Source organism: Mytilus californianus, unplaced genomic scaffold, assembly GCF_021869535.1.
Source record: "Mytilus californianus isolate M0D057914Y unplaced genomic scaffold, xbMytCali1.0.p SCAF_3, whole genome shotgun sequence".
Lineage (NCBI taxonomy): Eukaryota > Metazoa > Mollusca > Bivalvia > Mytilida > Mytilidae > Mytilus > Mytilus californianus.
The window spans coordinates 1,964,203-1,989,288 of record NW_026262679.1 but is presented as its reverse complement, the minus strand read 5'-3'; the positions used below and the strand labels follow the sequence as shown (position 1 = coordinate 1,989,288).

The window sequence follows — 25,086 nt, the reverse complement described above, 5'->3', positions numbered from 1 at the left end:
TTCCTAGAACTTAGTTTACAGTTTTTTCTTTTATCTTTTTTTTCTTTATCTTTTGTTTACATTATTTCTTTACTATTAGCTCTACAAAATGGCAAATTTTGATAACATCTGTGTCCCTTAAATATATTACATGTAAATAATACAAGTATGATAAATTAACTTTCATCATAGGAAGAAACCAGTATTAGGAGGTAAATAGGTTTATTCCCTCCCCTTGCCATAACTTCAACCTATTAGCTCCTCATTCATTTTAGATTTCACTTCCTGTGTTGAAAACTAAAAAAAAAATAAATATATAAAAAATGGTACACTTAATATATTGCATAAGTGTGATAATTTAGATATAAAATGAAAATTTATGATTTAAATTTTTTAGTATGTAATATTTTTAGTGTATACAGTTTTCAATACAAAATGTTATACTCATCCAAGATTTATCCAATTTAAACAAATTGGCAAGTGCTTGATTATTTCAATACAAAAAGTTATAAAGAAGAACCTGCTGTTTTGCTGAAAAAGAATACACCTTTACATAGTCCTTCTTTCTGTCTTTCATACAGTCTGCAATTCCTCTTAGATTAATCTTGTTTAAACCATAAATACAAACAAACAAAAAATAGCAGTGACCGTCTATAGTCAAACAGCTCGTAAAAATGGAAACAATATTATGAGCTTTAAGGTTGAAACAGGATAAATCTTTACAAATGAATATTCTAACTATCTCACATTTTAACATAATGAATTTTGAAGAAAAAAAAAACATTTTTAATCAAACATTGAAGATAAGCAGTGAGCTTTAAAATGAACAAATTCAATCTTCACAAAACCTAGCTGACTCTCTCTTTGCCTTTCATACATTTCATATTTTAAAATTATATTTGACTATCCTCAATTTTATAATCAATGAATAAAAAAGTTCGTGAGTGTTGATGTCCTTCCTTCATTTTCACCTTTTTTTCAAAATATCCACAATTGGAAGCATCAAACATTACCTACAAATGGAATGATAAGTTTTATCACAAGATTCTTAAAAATAAAAAGGAGAAACAGTTTTTCTGTGTCACAATATTTATTCTTCATAATAAAGTTAATCATTGACAGTTAAGATTATGTTTTGCTGCTAAGTTCTTTATTTTTTATACTATTTGGTGTCCAAGATTGAATATCTGTTTACAATGCAAGCCAGGTGGCAAAAAATTGGTTTTAAGAAGACGAAAAAGTTTGGTAAAACTTTACCATTCTGTAGTTTTTGCATAAAAAAATGAATCTTCAGTAAGATCTGAATGTTATTTCAGCCCTATTTGCAAATCTGATTTGATGATGATATAATATTGCATTTATAAATTAGTCCTGAAGAAAAAAATCTCATCTCCCTTGAAATAATTTTCAGCAATGTATTCCCCCCCTTTCCTCAGTATGGTTGTGTGATGCACACATTTTTACATAATTAGTATATCTTCACATTGTTGAGTTATTAATGAAAAAAAAATTCTCCGAGCAATGAGTCCTGTCATGTGTCAATTAGTTTTGAAGTTATAAAATATATAAACTGGTAGAAATAAGGCCAATAACTCATCTGAATGCTTTAACAAGGAAATTTTATACAAGAATACAACTGGTCTCTTAACAATGCATTTGTGTAGTGTTTTTGTAATAATGCTGACTTACCTAAACATCAGGTAAATTTATTCCCATTAAGTTTTCATCTAATAAAGGCACTTTGTGAATACCATGCAGGGCCAGCATTGAATGAAGCTGAAAAAATAAATTATCAAAATGTTTTACTGTTCTGAGATACTTATATTTCTTCAACTTCTAATTGGTAGCATTAGAATATTAATTAGCATATTACTCATTTCTATTCTGGATTTTATTTTCTGTTAAAGTTATCCAATCTGAGCAGCCACTTAAAAATCAGCCTTCATTAACTGCAACAGTGTTCAAAAGATAATTTTTGAAACAAGAACAATATCCCTAGAATATCGCATCCATTATTCTTATTGGTTTTTTTCCTTATGCATTTTCTCAATATAGTAAAAATTATGAGAGTTCTAAGGTCCCAGCCAGATAGATGACTTGGTCTTATTGATGCATTAACCATTATAAATCAACCTTCTAACGTATTTTTTTTTAAATTTAAGAAAAGATTACCTCGTGTTTTGCATTGAACCACTTCAGATTTGAGGTAACAATCTCTTGAAAACTTCCTGTTTGCTATTTTCATCCTGAAAAAAAAAAAAAAAGAAAAATATGCTTAAAAGTTAAAACAAATGATATAATTAGAAATGCATATAATCTAATTTTAATAATATTTAAAATTTAATTCCTATAACTTAACTCTGAAATATTTCATTCACACTTCTTATTATCAGTGATTGAAAAGTGACAAGCTCTCAAAATCCTAGCTTAAACCCGGCTCATTATTATCAAGAAATGGCACTTTTGAGGTAAAACAGTATCAATTTTCCAAGTCCTGCAGCAACATCGAATTAACCTTTTTGTTTAATCTTGGTATCTCAAAAAGAATGGATCAACATTTGTAAATGAAACATTACTTCACCACTGGCACATACTTTTTCATAATCCATTAAATGGCAAATCTACAAAAAGATGACTAAATATGACATGCAAAAAGTTCAATTTAAATGTTTAAAAGATATTACTTTAATTTTGTCTGCTCTTTTAACTTATCAGTTAGCAATGCATTACTGTGAATAATCTAATATAATTTAATCTCTTTAATGTTCACTCAGGCCTTTGCTCTGGTCATGGAGATCTCTTGCTTGGATAACCATCTTTCATAATATTTCATTCCAACTCGTTGCAGTCAGTTGATGTCCACTTGCAAATATTTTATGCATATTCAGGACATTAATTCCAGAAGGTACCTTTTGCAAAATTGGTAAACCAGGATGAAAGGTATAAGATTTAAACTACCATTGATAAAAGGGGAAACTTGGAGGCAAAAATTCTATCTTGCAACAGGCAAGCTACATACCCCTCAGAGTTGTTGCCAGGGTTCTTTAATGTGCAGAGATCAATCTCCTACTTCACAATCAAATCCGATGTGACTGCATATTAATATTCCGTTGCAACAGAAACAGATCCCCTTCAAATAAGTTTTACCGCTGGATGGGAGAAGTCCAGATGACCACATATCCCACTGAACCCTTGGGTTTCCCCATTTGAATAAAATTTAATATTAATTAGGGGTTTGGGTATTGCCTCTAAATACCACCTCCCCCCTTTTAACTTTATTTGTATTTGGCAATTTATACTCTGTTGTAAAGTTTTCTTTTCTTCAATTTATTTCTCTTTTTAATATATTCTAAATTTCTGCACATAAATGTTAGGTTGAAAACCTATCGAGGAATGGACAATTCATTTTTCACTCACATCTTTCTTTTGTGTTATTTTATTCTCAGATTTGTTGTACTTTATTTATTGACCAATTAAAATATTATTTTAAGATACCTATTAAAATTCTTTGAAGTTTTCCCTCCATCCCAAATATAAACCACACTCTCGAATGGCACTAAAAATGAATATTTTACCCTTGCCTTACAAAGCTTCAAAGTCAGCTAGAACACAACCATTAGGTCCAAAAATAATAATACAAAATACAATAATAAATTGTGTGGCCCTGTAAGAAAACTCTACCACTTGCACATAATTGCATTGCATTAAAAGGACAAGATATTAAAATGTTCCAAGAACTGTTGCACCATAAAATGACTAGCAGTGTTTTGTTTATATTAACAATTTTTTTTTGTAGTTCTTTTGGTTTTTTTTTTCATTTAGTTTTATACTTTTACTTCAAAATTTAACATTAAGGTATTGGGAAAAACTGGATTCAGAATATTTTTTTTTGTCATCTGCTTGACAATATTTTTTTTCATCAAATTGGGGATCGGAATATGTTTTTAGGAGAAAACCATAACCATGCAAAATAAACCGTGAATTTAAACAACATGGAGTTCAAATTTAACAGTGCATTTCTAACCAGAAAAAAATCAAAATTTACTATCTGCTCAATTTTAGAAAAAACTTCTATTCTTGATCATGTTTCTCTATATTTTTTAAGTACAATTTTAAATTCTATAATATTTCAAAATACATACCCCAAGCAATTCTTAAATGATCATGAAGAGAAGGAAATCTTACACAAAAATATTAACTTTTACAAAAAATCTAACGTTTTTTTTAATCTGCTTTAATTTAAGAATTGAATATCTAAAATTTGAGAATACATTTAAACAGAAACCATTAAAGAGCTGCTATCAACACAAAATTCTGTAAATAACATAAATGATAAAAGACAAATATGGACAATTAAGGATCTGGACTTTAGTAATGAATAATATGCACTACAATGTTTATATCATTTTGATAAAATTAATTTTGAAATAATTACGAAAAAATTCAAATTGTTACTGAATCAAATGAGACCCCATAGAAAAACTTTTTAAAACTTAAAACATCATATAAATAAACTTCAGAAATACATAACTAAGAAACTCTATAAAAACTGTAGACAACATTTCAACTATCAAAAACATGTATATGAAACCATTCAAACCAGCAAAATAGCAAGAAAAAGAAAACACAACTTAGAAATGACCAATGAAGTTTAGATATACTAATGATAAAGAAAAAATGTTAGGTCTGTTAGATTGGTGGTTAAATGTTAGTATAGAAATGGATAGTAAGTAAGATGTATTTCTGAATTTATTATCTGATATTTATTTGCATTATTACATTTACCCTTGAATAAAAATATTTTTCTGTTAATTTATAATGTAGTGCACATATTCCCCTTTATATAACGTAATTAATTATGGCCATTTTCACCAAAAAATATCTCGATTTTATTTAATTGCTTATTATTCATCATTAACAAATTATTACCCGACATCCAAATAGAGTTTTACTTGTACCTGAAAACTGAAATCTTTTTTCTTTATTTAGCAATTTGTTGAATATGGAATATTGATAGTCTCAGCTAAATTAATTCACTTTTTCTAGATTAGTGTTCAAAGCTCTTGTCAACATATTGTATAAGACACTTTTTTTTTAAATTGTTGATTGTTGGAGACCATATAATTTTTTATGTTGATATTCTTTTTTTTTTGTGACGTTGGGTTGCTGTCTAATTAACCAATGATGTATTATGTATATCCACACAGCTTTTTTTTGTAGTTTAACAGGTTGTGTCAAATGCCAACTTTGAAAGCTGCAATTTCCCAAATATAAATGCATGAGTATAAATCTCTAATCAATTTATAATCTTTTTTTTTTAACCATTCATTTTGCTTTAGATGTCCTTGAATGAAAAAATATGTAAGATTAACAATTTAATATATGTGCTTCTATACAGATGCACGCTAGCATATATCTGATACATTAAGGATATAATCTGAAATAAATCTGATATGTTAAGGATACAGGACGAAACACATCTGATACATACATATAATACATTAAGGAATAAGTAACTACTAAATAGATTTAAATCCTTCAAGAATGAAATTAAAAGTTCGGTTTGTAGATCCTGCAAAAAATACAAATATTTCATAAGATATCTATGGGATATTTCTGCAGTCACATCCTCAAAATACCCAACTTGGTTCATTCTGAAATAAAAACAAATTGGAGGCCATCTGCAGTCACATCCTCAAGTAATGGTACTCTTTTACAGGCTCTGGGTAGAAGGCCTGTAACTGCTGCAGGAACACAGTGGAACTGTCAACTACCCCGTCCGGGTCATCTACAACGGAGCCATTCTCAAAATGTATGACTCTCGGTCCATTCTGAAATAAAAATTAATCTGATATGAAAAAGATACAAAGTTGTATTCATCAGATACATTAAGGATATAAGCTGTGCTAAATCTGATCTATTAAGGATACAGGCTGGCATAAATCTGATACATTAAGAATACAGGCTGTCATACATCTCATATAGCTAGGGTGCAGGCTGGTATACATCTGATATAGTAAGGATACAGACTGACATACATCTGATTCATGAAGGATACAGACTGGCATTATGTAACATCTGATACATAAGGATACAGACTGGCATACATCTGATATAGTAAGGATACAGGCTGGCATATATACATCTGATACATGAAGGATAAGGCTGGCAGATATCTGATATAGTAAGGATACAGGTTGCCATACATTGGATACAATAAGGATACAGGCTGGCATACATCTGATATAGTAAGGATACAGGCTGGCATACATCTGATATACTGTAAGGATACAGGCTGGTATACATTGCATACATTAAGGATACAGACCAGCATACATCTGATATATAGTAAGGATACAGGTTGCCATACATTGGATACATTAAGGATACAGGCTGGCAAACATCTGATATAGCAAGGATACAGGCTGGCATACATCTGATACATTAAGGATTCAGACAGGCATACATCTGATATAGTAAGGATACAGGCTGGCATACATCTGATAGGTTAATATTACAGGTTGGCAAACATCTAAAACAATACGGATACAGGCTGGCATACATATAATACTTAAATGATACAGACTGGCATACAACTGACATAGTAAGGATACAGGATGGCATACAAATGATACATAAAGGATACAGACTGGCATACATCTGATATAGTAAGGATACAGGCTGGCATAAATCTTATACATTAAGGATACAGGCTGGCATACATCTGTTAAAGTAAGGATACAGGCTGGTATACATCTGATTTAGTAAGGATACAGACTGACATACATCTGATACATGAAGGATACAGACTGGCATTATGTAACATCTGATACATAAAGATACAGACTAGCATACATCTGATGTAGTAAGGATACAGGCTGGCATATATACATCTGATACATGAAGGATAAGGCTGGCAGATATCTGATATAGTAAGGATACAGGTTGCCATACATTGGATACAATAAGGATACAGGCTGGCATACATCTGATATAGTAAGGATACAGGCTGGCATACATCTGATATACTGTAAGGATACAGGCTGGTATACATTGCATACATTAAGGATACAGACCAGCATACATCTGATATAAGGATACAGGCTGGCAAACATCTGATATAGCAAGGATACAGATGGCATACATCTGATACATTAAGGATTCAGACAGGCATACATCTGATATAGTAAGGATACAGGCTGGCATACATCTGATAGGTTAATATTACAGGTTGGCAAACATCTAAAACAATACGGATATAGGCTGGCATACATATAATACTTAAATGATACAGACTGGCATACAACTGACATAGTAATGATACAGGCTGGCATACATATGATACATAAAGGATACAGACTGGCATACATCTGATATAGTAAGGATACAGGCTGGCATACATATGATACATAAAGGATACAAACTGATATACATCTTATAGGTTAAGGATACAAGTTGGCAAGCTTCTGAAACATTAAGAATACAGGCTGGTATACATCTGATATAGTAAGGATACAGGCTGGCATAAATCTGATACATTAAGGATACAGGCTGGCATACATCTGTAAAAGTAAGGATACAGGCTGGCATACATTTGATATACTGTGGATTCACTATTATTCGTTGGATACCAATTTTCGTGGGTTTCGTGGGTAAAGGTGAACCACGAATTCAAATGTTCAACGAATAACATATTTTTAATAGGCTTTGTATACAGAGATTGGCAAAACCACGAAATCAAATATCCACGAATATGCAAGTTTTGAACAATCCACGAAAATTGATACCCACGAAAATAAATGAATCCACAGTAGTAAGGATACAGACTGACATACATCTGATACATGAAGGATACAGACTGGCATTATGTAACATCTGATACATAAGGATACAGACTGGCATACATCTGATATAGTAAGGATACAGGCTGGCATATATACATCTGATACATGAAGGATAAGGCTGGCAGATATCTGATATAGTAAGGATACAGGTTGCCATACATTGGATACAATAAGGATACAGGCTGGCATACATCTGATATAGTAAGGATACAGGCTGGCATACATCTGATAAACTGTAAGGATACAGGCTGGTATACATTGCATACATTAAGGATACAGACCAGCATACATCTGATATATAGTAAAGATACAGGTTGCCATACATTGGATACATTAAGGATACAGGCTGGCAAACATCTGATATAGCAAGAATACAGGCTGGCATACATCTGATACATTAAGGATTCAGACAGGCATACATCTGATATAGTAAGGATACAGGCTGGCATACATATGATACATAAAGGATACAAACTGATATACATCTTATAGGTTAAGGATACAAGTTGGCAAGCTTCTGAAACATTAAGAATACAGGCTGGTATACATCTGATATAGTAAGGATACAGGCTGGCATACACATGATACATAAAGGATACAGACTGGCATACATCTGATATAGTAAGGATACAGGCTGGCATACATATTATACATAAAGGATACAAACTGATATACATCTTATAGGTTAAGGATACAAGTTGGCAAGCTTCTGAAACATTAAGAATACAGGCTGGTATACATCTGATATAGTAAGGATACAGGCTGGGATACATCTGATAGGTTAATATTACAGGTTGGCAAACATCTAAAACAATACGGATATAGGATGGCATACATATAATACTTAAATGATACAGACTGGCATACAACTGACATAGTAAGGATACAGGCTGGCATACACATGATACATAAAGGATACAGACTGGCATACATCTGATATAGTAAGGATACAGGCTGGCATACATATGATACATAAAGGATACAAACTGATATACATCTTATAGGTTAAGGATACAAGTTGGCAAGCTTCTGAAACATTAAGAATACAGGCTGGTATACATCTGATATAGTAAGGATACAGGCTGGCATACATCTGATAGGTAAATATTACAGGTTGGCAAACATCTAAAACAATACGGATATAGGCTGGCATACATATAATACTTAAATGATACAGACTGGCATACAACTGACATAGTAAGGATACAGGCTGGCATACATATGATACATAAAGGATACAGACTGGCATACATCTGATATAGTAAGGATACAGGCTGGCATAAATCTGATACATTAAGGATACAGGCTGGCATACATCTGATATAGTAAGGATACAGGCTGGCATACATCTGATATACTGTAAGGATACAGGCTGGTATACATTGCATACATTAAGGATACAGACCAGCATACATCTGATATAAGGACACAGGCTGGCAAACATCTGATATAGCAAGGATACAGGCTGGCATACATCTGATACATTAAGGATTCAGACAGGCATACATCTGATATAGTAAGGATACAGGCTGGCATACATCTGATAGGTTAATATTACATGTTGGCAAACATCTAAAACAATACGGATATAGGCTGGCATACATATAATACTTAAATGATACAGACTGGCATACAACTGACATAGTAAGGATACAGGCTGGCATACATATGATACAGAAAGGATACAGACTGGCATACATCTGATATAGTAAGGATACAGGCTGGCATACATATGATACATAAAGGATACAAACTGATATACATCTTATAGGTTAAGGATACAAGTTGGCAAGCTTCTGAAACATTAAGAATACAGGCTGGTATACATCTGATATAGTAAGGATACAGGCTGGCATAAATCTGATACATTTAGGATACAGGCTGGCATACATCTGTAAAAGTAAGGATACAGGCTGGCATACATTTGATATAGTAAGGATACAGACTGACATACATCTGATACATGAAGGATACAGACTTGCATTATGTAACATCTGATACATAAGGATACAGACTGGCATACATCTGATATAGTAAGGATACAGGCTGGCATATATACATCTGATACATGAAGGATAAGGCTGGCAGATATCTGATATAGTAAGGATACAGGCTGGCATACATCTGATATACTGTAAGGATACAGGCTGGTATACATTGCATACATTAAGGATACAGACCAGCATACATCTGTTATAAGGATACAGGCTGGCAAACATCTGATATAGCAAGGATACAGGCTGGCATACATCTGATACATTAAGGATTCAGGCAGGCATACATCTGATATAGTAAGGATACAGGCTGGCATACATCTGATATAGCAAGGATACAGGCTGGCATACATCTGATACATTAAGGATTCAGACAGGCATACATCTGATATAGTAAGGATACAGGCTGGCATCCATCTGATACATTAAGGATTCAGACAGGCATACATCTGATATAGTAAGGATACAGGCTGGCATACATATGATACATAAAGGATACAAACTGATATACATCTTATAGGTTAAGGATACAAGTTGGCAAGCTTCTGAAACATTAAGAATACAGGCTGGTATACATCTGATATAGTAAGGATACAGGCTGGCATACACATGATACATAAAGGATACAGACTGGCATACATCTGATATAGTAAGGATACAGGCTGGCATACATATGATACATAAAGGATACAAACTGATATACATCTTATAGGTTAAGGATACAAGTTGGCAAGCTTCTGAAACATTAAGAATACAGGCTGGTATACATCTGATATAGTAAGGATACAGGCTGGCATAAATCTGATACATTAAGGATACAGGCTGGCATACATCTGTAAAAGTAAGGATACAGGCTGGCATACATTTGATATACTGTGGATTCACTATTATTCGTTGGATACCAATTTTCGTGGGTTTCGTGGGTAAAGGTGAACCACGAATTCAAATGTTCAACGAATAACATATTTTTAATAGGCTTTGTATACAGAGATTGGCAAAACCACGAAATCAAATATCCACGAATATGCAAGTTTTGAACAATCCACGAAAATTGATACCCACGAAAATAAATGAATCCACAGTAGTAAGGATACAGACTGACATACATCTGATACATGAAGGATACAGACTGGCATTATGTAACATCTGATACATAAGGATACAGACTGGCATACATCTGATATAGTAAGGATACAGGCTGGCATATATACATCTGATACATGAAGGATAAGGCTGGCAGATATCTGATATAGTAAGGATACAGGTTGCCATACATTGGATACAATAAGGATACAGGCTGGCATACATCTGATATAGTAAGGATACAGGCTGGCATACATCTGATAAACTGTAAGGATACAGGCTGGTATACATTGCATACATTAAGGATACAGACCAGCATACATCTGATATATAGTAAAGATACAGGTTGCCATACATTGGATACATTAAGGATACAGGCTGGCAAACATCTGATATAGCAAGAATACAGGCTGGCATACATCTGATACATTAAGGATTCAGACAGGCATACATCTGATATAGTAAGGATACAGGCTGGCATACATATGATACATAAAGGATACAAACTGATATACATCTTATAGGTTAAGGATACAAGTTGGCAAGCTTCTGAAACATTAAGAATACAGGCTGGTATACATCTGATATAGTAAGGATACAGGCTGGCATACACATGATACATAAAGGATACAGACTGGCATACATCTGATATAGTAAGGATACAGGCTGGCATACATATGATACATAAAGGATACAAACTGATATACATCTTATAGGTTAAGGATACAAGTTGGCAAGCTTCTGAAACATTAAGAATACAGGCTGGTATACATCTGATATAGTAAGGATACAGGCTGGGATACATCTGATAGGTTAATATTACAGGTTGGCAAACATCTAAAACAATACGGATATAGGATGGCATACATATAATACTTAAATGATACAGACTGGCATACAACTGACATAGTAAGGATACAGGCTGGCATACACATGATACATAAAGGATACAGACTGGCATACATCTGATATAGTAAGGATACAGGCTGGCATACATATGATACATAAAGGATACAAACTGATATACATCTTATAGGTTAAGGATACAAGTTGGCAAGCTTCTGAAACATTAAGAATACAGGCTGGTATACATCTGATATAGTAAGGATACAGGCTGGCATACATCTGATAGGTAAATATTACAGGTTGGCAAACATCTAAAACAATACGGATATAGGCTGGCATACATATAATACTTAAATGATACAGACTGGCATACAACTGACATAGTAAGGATACAGGCTGGCATACATATGATACATAAAGGATACAGACTGGCATACATCTGATATAGTAAGGATACAGGCTGGCATAAATCTGATACATTAAGGATACAGGCTGGCATACATCTGATATAGTAAGGATACAGGCTGGCATACATCTGATATACTGTAAGGATACAGGCTGGTATACATTGCATACATTAAGGATACAGACCAGCATACATCTGATATAAGGACACAGGCTGGCAAACATCTGATATAGCAAGGATACAGGCTGGCATACATCTGATACATTAAGGATTCAGACAGGCATACATCTGATATAGTAAGGATACAGGCTGGCATACATCTGATAGGTTAATATTACATGTTGGCAAACATCTAAAACAATACGGATATAGGCTGGCATACATATAATACTTAAATGATACAGACTGGCATACAACTGACATAGTAAGGATACAGGCTGGCATACATATGATACAGAAAGGATACAGACTGGCATACATCTGATATAGTAAGGATACAGGCTGGCATACATATGATACATAAAGGATACAAACTGATATACATCTTATAGGTTAAGGATACAAGTTGGCAAGCTTCTGAAACATTAAGAATACAGGCTGGTATACATCTGATATAGTAAGGATACAGGCTGGCATAAATCTGATACATTTAGGATACAGGCTGGCATACATCTGTAAAAGTAAGGATACAGGCTGGCATACATTTGATATAGTAAGGATACAGACTGACATACATCTGATACATGAAGGATACAGACTTGCATTATGTAACATCTGATACATAAGGATACAGACTGGCATACATCTGATATAGTAAGGATACAGGCTGGCATATATACATCTGATACATGAAGGATAAGGCTGGCAGATATCTGATATAGTAAGGATACAGGCTGGCATACATCTGATATACTGTAAGGATACAGGCTGGTATACATTGCATACATTAAGGATACAGACCAGCATACATCTGTTATAAGGATACAGGCTGGCAAACATCTGATATAGCAAGGATACAGGCTGGCATACATCTGATACATTAAGGATTCAGGCAGGCATACATCTGATATAGTAAGGATACAGGCTGGCATACATCTGATATAGCAAGGATACAGGCTGGCATACATCTGATACATTAAGGATTCAGAAAGGCATACATCTGATATAGTAAGGATACAGGCTGGCATACATCTGATACATTAAGGATTCAGACAGGCATACATCTGATATAGTAAGGATACAGGCTGGCATACATATGATACATAAAGGATACAAACTGATATACATCTTATAGGTTAAGGATACAAGTTGGCAAGCTTCTGAAACATTAAGAATACAGGCTGGTATACATCTGATATAGTAAGGATACAGGCTGGCATACACATGATACATAAAGGATACAGACTGGCATACATCTGATATAGTAAGGATACAGGCTGGCATACATATGATACATAAAGGATACAAACTGATATACATCTTATAGGTTAAGGATACAAGTTGGCAAGCTTCTGAAACATTAAGAATACAGGCTGGTATACATCTGATATAGTAAGGATACAGGCTGGGATACATCTGATAGGTTAATATTACAGGTTGGCAAACATCTAAAACAATACGGATATAGGATGGCATACATATAATACTTAAATGATACAGACTGGCATACAACTGACATAGTAAGGATACAGGCTGGCATACACATGATACATAAAGGATACAGACTGGCATACATCTGATATAGTAAGGATACAGGCTGGCATACATATGATACATAAAGGATACAAACTGATATACATCTTATAGGTTAAGGATACAAGTTGGCAAGCTTCTGAAACATTAAGAATACAGGCTGGTATACATCTGATATAGTAAGGATACAGGCTGGCATACATCTGATAGGTTAATATTACAGGTTGGCAAACATCTAAAACAATACGGATATAGGCTGGCATACATATAATACTTAAATGATACAGACTGGCATACAACTGACATAGTAAGGATACAGGCTGGCATACATATGATACATAAAGGATACAGACTGGCATACATCTGATATAGTAAGGATACAGGCTGGCATAAATCTGATACATTAAGGATACAGGCTGGCATACATCTGTTAAAGTAAGGATACAGGCTGGTATACATCTGATATAGTAAGGATACAGACTGACATACATCTGATACATGAAGGATACAGACTGGCATTATGTAACATCTGATACATAAAGATACATACTGGCATACATCTGATATAGTAAGGATACAGGCTGGCATATATACATCTGATACATGAAGGATAAGGCTGGCAGATATCTGATATAGTAAGGATACAGGCTGGCATACATCTGATATACTGTAAGGATACAGGCTGGTATACATTGCATACATTAAGGATACAGACCAGCATACATCTGTTATAAGGATACAGGCTGGCAAACATCTGATATAGCAAGGATACAGGCTGGCATACATCTGATACATTAAGGATTCAGGCAGGCATACATCTGATATAGTAAGGATACAGGCTGGCATACATCTGATATAGCAAGGATACAGGCTGGCATACATCTGATACATTAAGGATTCAGACAGGCATACATCTGATATAGTAAGGATACAGGCTGGCATCCATCTGATACATTAAGGATTCAGACAGGCATACATCTGATATAGTAAGGATACAGGCTGGCATACATATGATACATAAAGGATACAAACTGATATACATCTTATAGGTTAAGGATACAAGTTGGCAAGCTTCTGAAACATTAAGAATACAGGCTGGTATACATCTGATATAGTAAGGATACAGGCTGGCATACACATGATACATAAAGGATACAGACTGGCATACATCTGATATAGTAAGGATACAGGCTGGCATACATATGATACATAAAGGATACAAACTGATATACATCTTATAGGTTAAGGATACAAGTTGGCAAGCTTCTGAAACATTAAGAATACAGGCTGGTATACATCTGATATAGTAAGGATACAGGCTGGGATACATCTGATAGGTTAATATTACAGGTTGGCAAACATCTAAAACAATACGGATATAGGATGGCATACATATAATACTTAAATGATACAGACTGGCATACAACTGACATAGTAAGGATACAGGCTGGCATACACATGATACATAAAGGATACAGACTGGCATACATCTGATATAGTAAGGATACAGGCTGGCATACATATGATACATAAAGGATACAAACTGATATACATCTTATAGGTTAAGGATACAAGTTGGCAAGCTTCTGAAACATTAAGAATACAGGCTGGTATACATCTGATATAGTAAGGATACAGGCTGGCATACATCTGATAGGTTAATATTACAGGTTGGCAAACATCTAAAACAATACGGATATAGGCTGGCATACATATAATACTTAAATGATACAGACTGGCATACAACTGACATAGTAAGGATACAGGCTGGCATACATATGATACATAAAGGATACAGACTGGCATACATCTGATATAGTAAGGATACAGGCTGGCATAAATCTGATACATTAAGGATACAGGCTGGCATACATCTGTTAAAGTAAGGATACAGGCTGGTATACATCTGATATAGTAAGGATACAGACTGACATACATCTGATACATGAAGGATACAGACTGGCATTATGTAACATCTGATACATAAAGATACAGACTGGCATACATCTGATATAGTAAGGATACAGGCTGGCATATATACATCTGATACATGAAGGATAAGGCTGGCAGATATCTGATATAGTAAGGATACAGGTTGCCATACATTGGATACAATAAGGATACAGGCTGGCATACATCTGATATAGTAAGGATACAGGCTGGCATACATCTGATATACTGTAAGGATACAGGCTGGTATACATTGCATACATTAAGGATACAGACCAGCATACATCTGATATAAGGATACAGGCTGGCAAACATCTGATATAGCAAGGATACAGGCTGGCATACATCTGATACATTAAGGATTCAGACAGGCATACATCTGATATAGTAAGGATACAGACTGGCATACATCTGATAGGTTAATATTACAGGTTGGCAAACATCTAAAACAATACGGATATAGGCTGGCATACATATAAAACTTTAATGATACAGACTGGCATACAACTGACATAGTAAGGATACAGGCTGGCATACATATGATACATAAAGGATACAGACTGGCATACATCTGATATAGTAAGGATACAGGCTGGCATATATATGATACATAAAGGATACAAACTGATATACATCTTATAGGTTAAGGATACAAGTTGGCAAGCTTCTGAAACATTAAGAATACAGGCTGGTATACATCTGATATAGTAAGGATACAGGCTGGCATAAATCTGATACATTAAGGATACAGGCTGGCATACATCTGTTAAAGTAAGGATACAGGCTGGCATACATTTGATATAGTAAGGATACAGGCTGGCATAAATCTGATACATTAAGGATACAGGCTGGCATACATCTGTTAAAGTAAGGATACAGGCTGGCATACATTTGATATAGTAAGGATACAGGCTGGCTTAAATCTGATACATTAAGGATACAGGCTGGCATACATCTGTTAAAGAAAGGATACAAGCTGGCATATAATTTGGTTCAAGTACGCAAGATGAAAGTCTGAAAAGGTTTGAAATTATGAGTTTGTACTGTCTTTGTGGTAGAATTACGCAAAATGTTTATATCCAAGTAAAAGGAAGACATCAATTCAAATCTCTATTTGAAATTTGAAACATATATACTTTTCAATTGAATGATTGTGCAAAACACAGTAATTATGTTATCATATATAACACTGATTCAGATTCATAATCAAATATCTGAATTTACATGAAAAGTTCACTAAATTAAAATGTTAAAGATTTACAGGTCAACAAGTCTTTCTCTTACGGTTGTGGCCTGTTTTCTATTTCTTGCATGAATAAATATTTCTTGTATCACACGTCTGCACAGAGTGTGATAGGAAAAAGTTATATGAAAATCTGTGTTAATTTGATTGGCTTTGATCCAGCATCATGAGACGATATTACGACATTTCCATTGGCTATTCGTTAGGTAATTGATGACTTTCAAAGGTTAAGACTATGTACATTTCATCCATGGCAACGGATATATGTTATTTCTTCCAATAATATACAAAACACTCCCACTTTTCACCGGACAATCTTATTTTTATCAAGTTTTATTACATTCTAAAGGTACAAAAAGTCTTAAAATGTCTGATTTTAAAGTTTCATGACATCAGAAAAGGACATATGACGTCATACTGGAATGTGCAAAAGACTAGATCACCGATTCAAAGAATTTTTAATTTAACACTATGAGAGCTAGTGTTGACCATAAGAGAAATAGGTTTAACAATTTGTGAGAATTGGATATCGCTTGATATCATCTCTCGTTATTTAATTTAAATAGTAAACTCGCCGAAGGCTTGTTTATTATTATATTGAAATTAAATAACTCGAGTTGATATCAAGCGATATCACATTCTCACTTATGAAATCTATGAATATTATACATTACTGTGATAACGTAAATCTGTAAGCCAATATTTACAAACTAGAAAACTGGACCCATCAAATAATGAACAAAATGCTGTAAATTTGGAAATTTTTCATTCATCTAATTATCACTATTTCACAGTAGACATTGACCCTGAAATAAATTGTACACGAACATTTCTCTGTTCATTGAAAGGAACTGTGGCCATGAAACATTAAAAATAAGTGCAGTGAAGACTTAATTATCAAAACCTTATTCGTCCAAATAGGGAACAACACCTGATAAATTTTTTCTTCTAATATGTATCGTATAAACTTACAGGCTGACATACACCTATTAAGTAAAGGATACTGAAGTTGGCCATCATCTAATACATTTAGAATTTGCAGGCTGGTATATAATCTCTTCAAGTATACAAGATGAAAAGCCTGAAAAGAAAAGAACAGTTTAGAAATTACAAGTTTGTATATAATGAACTCTGTGGTAAAATATATCATAATGTTTATAATCCAATTAGTTTAATTGTCAAAAGTTAAGGTCCTAGCAAGGAATAAAACCTCATGAAAAACAAGTGAAACTGCGAACTACGTACTGCTCACTGATGATACCCCCGCCCAAAAACTTGACGGTAAACAGGAAGTTGTTGAGTGATGAATCTGAAAACAAATCACATGGTATAGCTGACTTATATAAACCCTGAAACCAAATTTTAGAAATCCTTATGATGTAGTTCCTGAGAAAGATGCGACGAAAAATATTCATGGGACAGATGGACGGATGGACGGAGGTAAAACAGTATACCCCCACTTTTTTAAGCGGGAGTATAAAAATGACCTTATATATATAGCATAACATTACAGGTTGACCATTCATCTGATACATTCAGGATGCAGGCTGGCATATAATCTTGTTTAAGTATATTCAAGATGAAAGTTTGAAGAGAAAAGAAGTTTTTTGAAATTATGAGTTTGTATAAAATGCACATGTCTGTGTGATAGAATAAATCAAAATATTTACGATAATCCAGCAAAATTTACTGTTGAAAAATGGTCCAAACAGGGAACAAAACCTAAAGAAATAAACTGTTGACACAGATGTCTCGCCTGTTGGCATAAATTTCAGAAAAAGACAATCTGATGGACACTCACTGCAACATGGTTTATTAATTCAGTCACTGGACCATGACCTAGGGGGCAGGGCCTAAAAATAAGTCTTCAAACTGATAAGAACTGATTCAACAATTGTTAATGCCATTGAAGGAAAAGCAATCCATATGTCTCGCCTTACACGACTTTCATCGCAGGGGAGATAAATTACCTGATATATAAAGTTTAAACATACAGGTTAGCCATCATCTGATAAATTAAGGATGCAGGCTGGCATATAATCTTGTTCCAGTATACAAGATGAAAGTCTGAAAATAAATTAGGAACAGTTTTGAAAATATAAGTTTGTATAATTAACTTTAAAATAAACATGGCTGAACTATCTTTGTGGTAGAATCCATCAAGATATTTATGATAATCCAGAAAAATTAACCAAAAGATATCAAAACGTGTATAACAAATTTGACCATTTATAATTTTTTACACATTTAAAACATATTGGAGAATACATATATATAGTATACTTTAGAATTCTAGTTGATTCATGCTTCTAACTTTCAATTGAATGATTGTGCAAAACACAATAGTTTTGTTTTTAAATATAAAATGGATTCAGATTCAGAATAAAAAATCCTTTGAATTTTCATGAAGAGTTCACTAACTTAGAATGTTAAAGATTTACAGATCAACAAGTCTATCTTATATATTACTGTGATAATGTAAATATGTAAGCCAACATTTACAAATGGTAAAACTGGATCCATAATATAATAAACAAAGTAAGTTGTAAATCTGGAAATTTTTGTGTGTCCAATTTTTGCAGTAAACATTTTTTCTTTGTTTATCAAAACTCATTGTGACCATGAAACATTAGAAATAAATGCAGTGAAGATCTATCAAAGTTTAAAGTCCAAACTAGGAACAAAACCTGAAGCAAAAAATAAACTGATGTATTGTGAAAACTTACAGAATCTCTACCTTCATCAATCTGTGGCTTTCTATTGGCTCTTGAACATCATTTGTGTCGATGGAAGATAACAAAATAAAGAATAAGAGTTGATTAAAACTGATTTTGAACACTTTCACCAAATACTTTTATATAATTCCCATCCTCACCACTGACTTCCCAATGAAGCTGTCCTGGTCCTGTTGTGTGAACAACAATCTTTAACTAAGGAAGATAACAAACAAAACACATTATTAAAAACAATAACATCAATAACATTATAACAGCCAATACTTACCACTTTCCAATGGAGTAAAGTCCTGTTGAATGAATTACAATCTGCAACAACCAAAGATTACAAACAATTAAAACATAGCATAAAAAACAACATTATTAATTTATTTAAACATGTGATTGCAAAGTCAAAATTTTCTTAAATTAATTTTGTAAAATCATATTGCAGTCAAAATTTTCTTAAATTTGTAAAATTATATTGCAAAGTCAAAATTATATTCATATTTCATTCTGAACACTTTCATTAAATACTTAAAGAGTCAAAACTTGCCACTCTCCAATGAAGCTAAGTCCTGTTGTGTGAACTACAATCTGCAACAAAGATAGTCTGATTAAAACCAGCCCCCATTGCAAGTGGATAGTGGGGGCTGGATTTAATCAGACTGCAACAAAGAAAGATTACGAACAAAACATATCATAAAAAACAATAATATCATTTATTTATTCAAACATGTAATTTGCAAGGTCAAACATTTCTTTAAAATTTGTAAAATTATATTACAAAGTCAAACTTTTCTTAAATTTGTAAAATTATATGGCAAATTCAAAATTTTCTTAAATTTATCAAATTATATTGACCGAAAAATATATTTATATTTTATTCTGAACACTTTCATTAAATACTTAAGAGCCAAAACTTGCCACTCTCCAATGAAGCCAAGTTCTGTTGTGTGAACTACAATCTGCAACAAAGATAGTCAGATTAAAACCAGACCCCACTGCAAGTGGATAGTGAGGGGGGGGGGGGGGGGGTGCTGGTTTTAATCAGACTGCAACAAAGAAAGATTACGAACAAAACATATCATAAAAAACAATAATATCATTCATTTATTTAAACATGTAATTTGCAAAGTCAAACTTTTCTTAAATTTGTAAAATTATATTGCAAAGTCAATTTTTCTTAAATTTGTAAAATTATATTGACCTAAAAATATTTTTATATTTTATTCTGAACATTTTCATCAAATACTTAAGAGCCAAAACTTGCCACCCTCCAATGAAGCTAAGTCCTGTTGTGTGAACTACAATCTGCAACAAAGATAGTCTGATTAAAACCAGCCCCCACTGCAAGTGGATAGTGGGGGCTGGTTTTAATAAGACTGCAACAAAGAAAGATTACGAACAATACATATCATAAAAAACAATAATATCATTTATTTATTCAAACATGTAATTTGCAAGGTCAAACATTTCTTTAAAATTTATAAAATTATATTGCAAAGTCAAACTTTTCTTAAATTTGTAAAATTATATGGCAAAGTCAAAATTTTCTTAAATTTATAAAATTATATTGACCGAAAAATATATTTATATTTTATTCTGAACACTTTCATTAAATACTTAAGAGCCAAAACTTGCCACTCTCCAATGAAGACAAGTTCTGTTGTGTGAACTACAATCTGCAACAAAGATAGTCAGATTAAAACCAGACCCCACTGGAAGTGGATTGTGGGGGCTGGTTTTAATCAGACTGCAACAAAGAATGCTTACGAACAATACATATCATAAAAACAATAATATCATTCATTTATTGAAACATGTAATTTACAAAGTCAAATCTTCCTTAAATTTGTAAATTATATTGCAGAGTCAAAATTTTCTTAAATTTGTAAAATTATATATTGACCTAAAAATATATTTATATTTTATTCTGAACACTTTCATTAAATACTTAAGAGCCAAAACTTGCCACTCTCCAATGAAGCCAAGTTCTGTTGTGTGAACTAAAATCTGCAACAAAGATAGTCAGATTAAATCCAGACCCCACTGGAAGTGGATTGTGGGGGCTGGTTTTAATCAGACTCCAACAAAGAAAGATTACGAACAAAACATATCATAAAAAACAATAATATCATTCATTTATTTAAACATGTAATTTGCAGAGTCAAACTTTTCTTAAATTTGTAAAATTATATTGCAAAGTCAAAATTTTCTTAAATTTGTAAAATTATATTGACCTAAAAATATATTTATATTTTATTCTTAACACTTTCATTAAATACTTAAGAGCCAAAACTTGCCACTCTCCAATGAAGCTAAGTCCTGTTGTGTGAACTACAATCTGCAACAAAGATAGTCTGATTAAAACCAGACCCCACTGCAAGTGGATAGTGGGGACTGGTTTTAATCAGACTGCAACAAAGAAATATTACGAACAAAACATATCATAAAAAACAATAATATCATTCATTTATTTAAACATGTAATTTGCAAAGTCAAACTTTTCTTAAATTTGTAAAATTATATTTTGCAAAGTCAAAATTTTCTTAAATTTGTAAAATTATATTGACCTAAAAATATATTTAAATTTTACTCTTAACACTTTCATTAAATACTTAAGAGCCAATACTTGCCACTCTCCAATGAAGCTAAGTCCTTTTGTGTGAACTACAATTTGTAACAAAGATAATCTGATTAAAACCAGCCCCCACTGCAAGTGGATAGTGGGGGTTAGTTTTAATCAAACTCCAACATAGAAAGATTATGAACAAAACATATCATAAAAAACAATAATATCATTCATTTATTTAAACATGTAATTTGCAGTCAACTTTTATTAAATTTGTAAAATAATATTGCAAAGTCAAAATTTAAATTTTCTTAAATTTGTAAAATTTTATTGACCTAAAAGTATATTTATATTTTATTCTTAACACTTTCATTAAATACTTAAGAGCCAAAACTTGCCACTCTCCAATGAAGCTAAGTCCTGTTGTGTGAACTACAATCTGCAACAAAGATAGTCTGATTAAAACCAGACCCCACTGTAAGTGGATAGTGGGGTTTGGTTTTAATCAGACTATAACAAAGAAAGATTACGAACAAAACATATCATTAAAAAACAATAATATCATTCATATATTTAAACATGTAATTTGCAAAGTCAAACTTTTCTTAAATTTGTAAAAATATATTGCAAAGTCAAAATTTTCTTAAATTTGTAAAATTATATTGACCTAAAAGTATTTTCATATTTTATTCTGAACACTTTCATTAAATACTTAAAGAGTCAAAACTTGCCACACTCCAATAAAGCTAAGTCCTGTTGTGTGAACTACAATCTGCAACAAAGATAGTCTGATTAAAACTAGACCCCACTGCAAGTGGATAGTGGGGAGGGGGGGGCTGGTTTTCATCAGACTGAAACAAAGAAAGATTACGAACAAAACATATCATAAAAAACAATAATATCATTCATTTATTTAAACATGTAATTTGCAAGGTCAAACTTTTCTTAAATTTGTAAAATTATATGGCAAAGTCAAAATTTTCTTAAATTTATAAAATTATATTTACTTGAAAATATATTCATATTTTATTCTGAACACTTTCATTAAATACTTAAAGAGTCAAAACTTGCCACTCTCCAATGAAGCTAAGTCCTGTTGTGTGAACTACAATCTGCAACAAAGATAGTCTGATTAAAACCAGCCCCCACTGCAAGTGGATAGTGGGGCTGGTTTTAATCAGACTGCAACAAAAAAAGATTACGAAAACATATCATAAAAAACAATAATATCATTCATTTATTTAAACATGTAATTTGCACAGTCAAACTTTTCTTAAATTTGTAAAATTATATTGCAAAGTCAAAATTTTCTTAAATTTGTAAAATTATATTGACCTAAAAATATATTTATATTTTATTCTTAACACTTTCATTAAATACTTAAGAGCCAAAACTTGCCACTCTCCAATGAAGCTAAGTCCTGTTGTGTGAACTACAATCTGCAACAAAGATAGTCTGATTAAAACCAGACCCCACTGCAAGTGGATAGTGGGGGCTGGTTTTAATCAGACTGCAACAAAGAAAGATTACGAATAAAACATATCATAAAAAACAATAATATCATTCATTCATTTAAACATGTAATTTGCAAAGTCAAACTTTTCTTAAATTTGTAAAATTATATTTTGCAAAGTCAAAATTTTCTTAAATTTGTAAAATTATATTGACCTAAAAGTATATTTATATTTTATTCTTAACACTTTCATTAAATACTTAAGAGCCAAAACTTGCCACTCTCCAATAAAGCTAAGTCCTGTTGTGTGAACTACAATCTGCAACAAAGATAGTCTGATTAAAACCAGACCCCACTTCAAGTGGATAGTGGGGGCTGGTTTTAATCAGACTTCAACAAAGAAAGATTACGAACAAAACATATCATTAAAAAACAATAATATCATTCATTTATTTAAACATGTAATTTGCAAGGTCAAACTTTTCTTAAATTTGTAAAATTATATGGCAAAGTCAAAATTTTCTTAAATTTATAAAATTATATTTACCTGAAAATATATTTATATTTTATTCTAAACACTTCCATCAAATACTTAAGAGCCAAAACTTGCCATTCTCCAATGAAGCTAAGTCCTGTTGTGTGAACTACAATCTGCAACAAAGATAGTCTGATTAAAACCAGCCCCCACTGCAAGTGGATAGTGGGGGCTGGTTTTAATCAGACTGAAACAAAGAAAGATTACGAACAATACATATCATAAAAAACAATAATATCATTTATTTATTCAAACATGTAATTTGCAAGGTCAAACATTTCTTAAATTTGTAAAATTATATTGCAAAGTCAAAATTTTCTTAAATTTGTAAAATTATATTGACCTAAAAATATATTTATATTTTATTCTGAACATTCTCATTAAATACTTAAGAGCCAAAACTTGCCACTCTCCAATGAAGCTAATTTCTGTTGTGTGAACTACAATCTTCAACAAAGATAGTCAAATTAAAACCAGACCCCACTGCAAGTGGATAGTGGGGGGGGGGGGGGGGGGGGGGGGGGGGGGGGGGGGGAGGGGCTGGTTTTAATCAGACTGCAACAGAGAAAGATTACGAACAAAACATATCATAAAAAACAATAATATCATTCATTTATTTAAACATGTAATTTGCAAAGTCAAACTTTTCTTAAATTTGTAAAATTATATTGCAAAGTCAAAATTTTTTTAAACTTGAAAAATTATATTGACCTAAAAATTTACGTATATTTTATTCTGAACATTTCATTAAATACTTAAGAGCCAAAACTTG

The 25,086-nt window shown here is 32.5% G+C and overlaps 1 long non-coding RNA gene across 1 annotated transcript; it reads right to left on the bottom strand.

Annotated features, from left to right (window-relative positions):
• Positions 1-567: 567 nt before the first annotated feature.
• Positions 568-19,519, bottom strand: LOC127733832 (uncharacterized). The gene is made up of 6 exons (XR_007997175.1): positions 19,459-19,519; positions 19,008-19,104; positions 18,010-18,118; positions 2,152-2,225; positions 1,669-1,755; positions 568-992 (listed from the first exon to the last, which is right to left on the bottom strand). It is a non-coding gene; the product is annotated as an uncharacterized LOC127733832 (long non-coding RNA).
• Between the last annotated feature and the right edge of the window lie 5,567 nt (positions 19,520-25,086).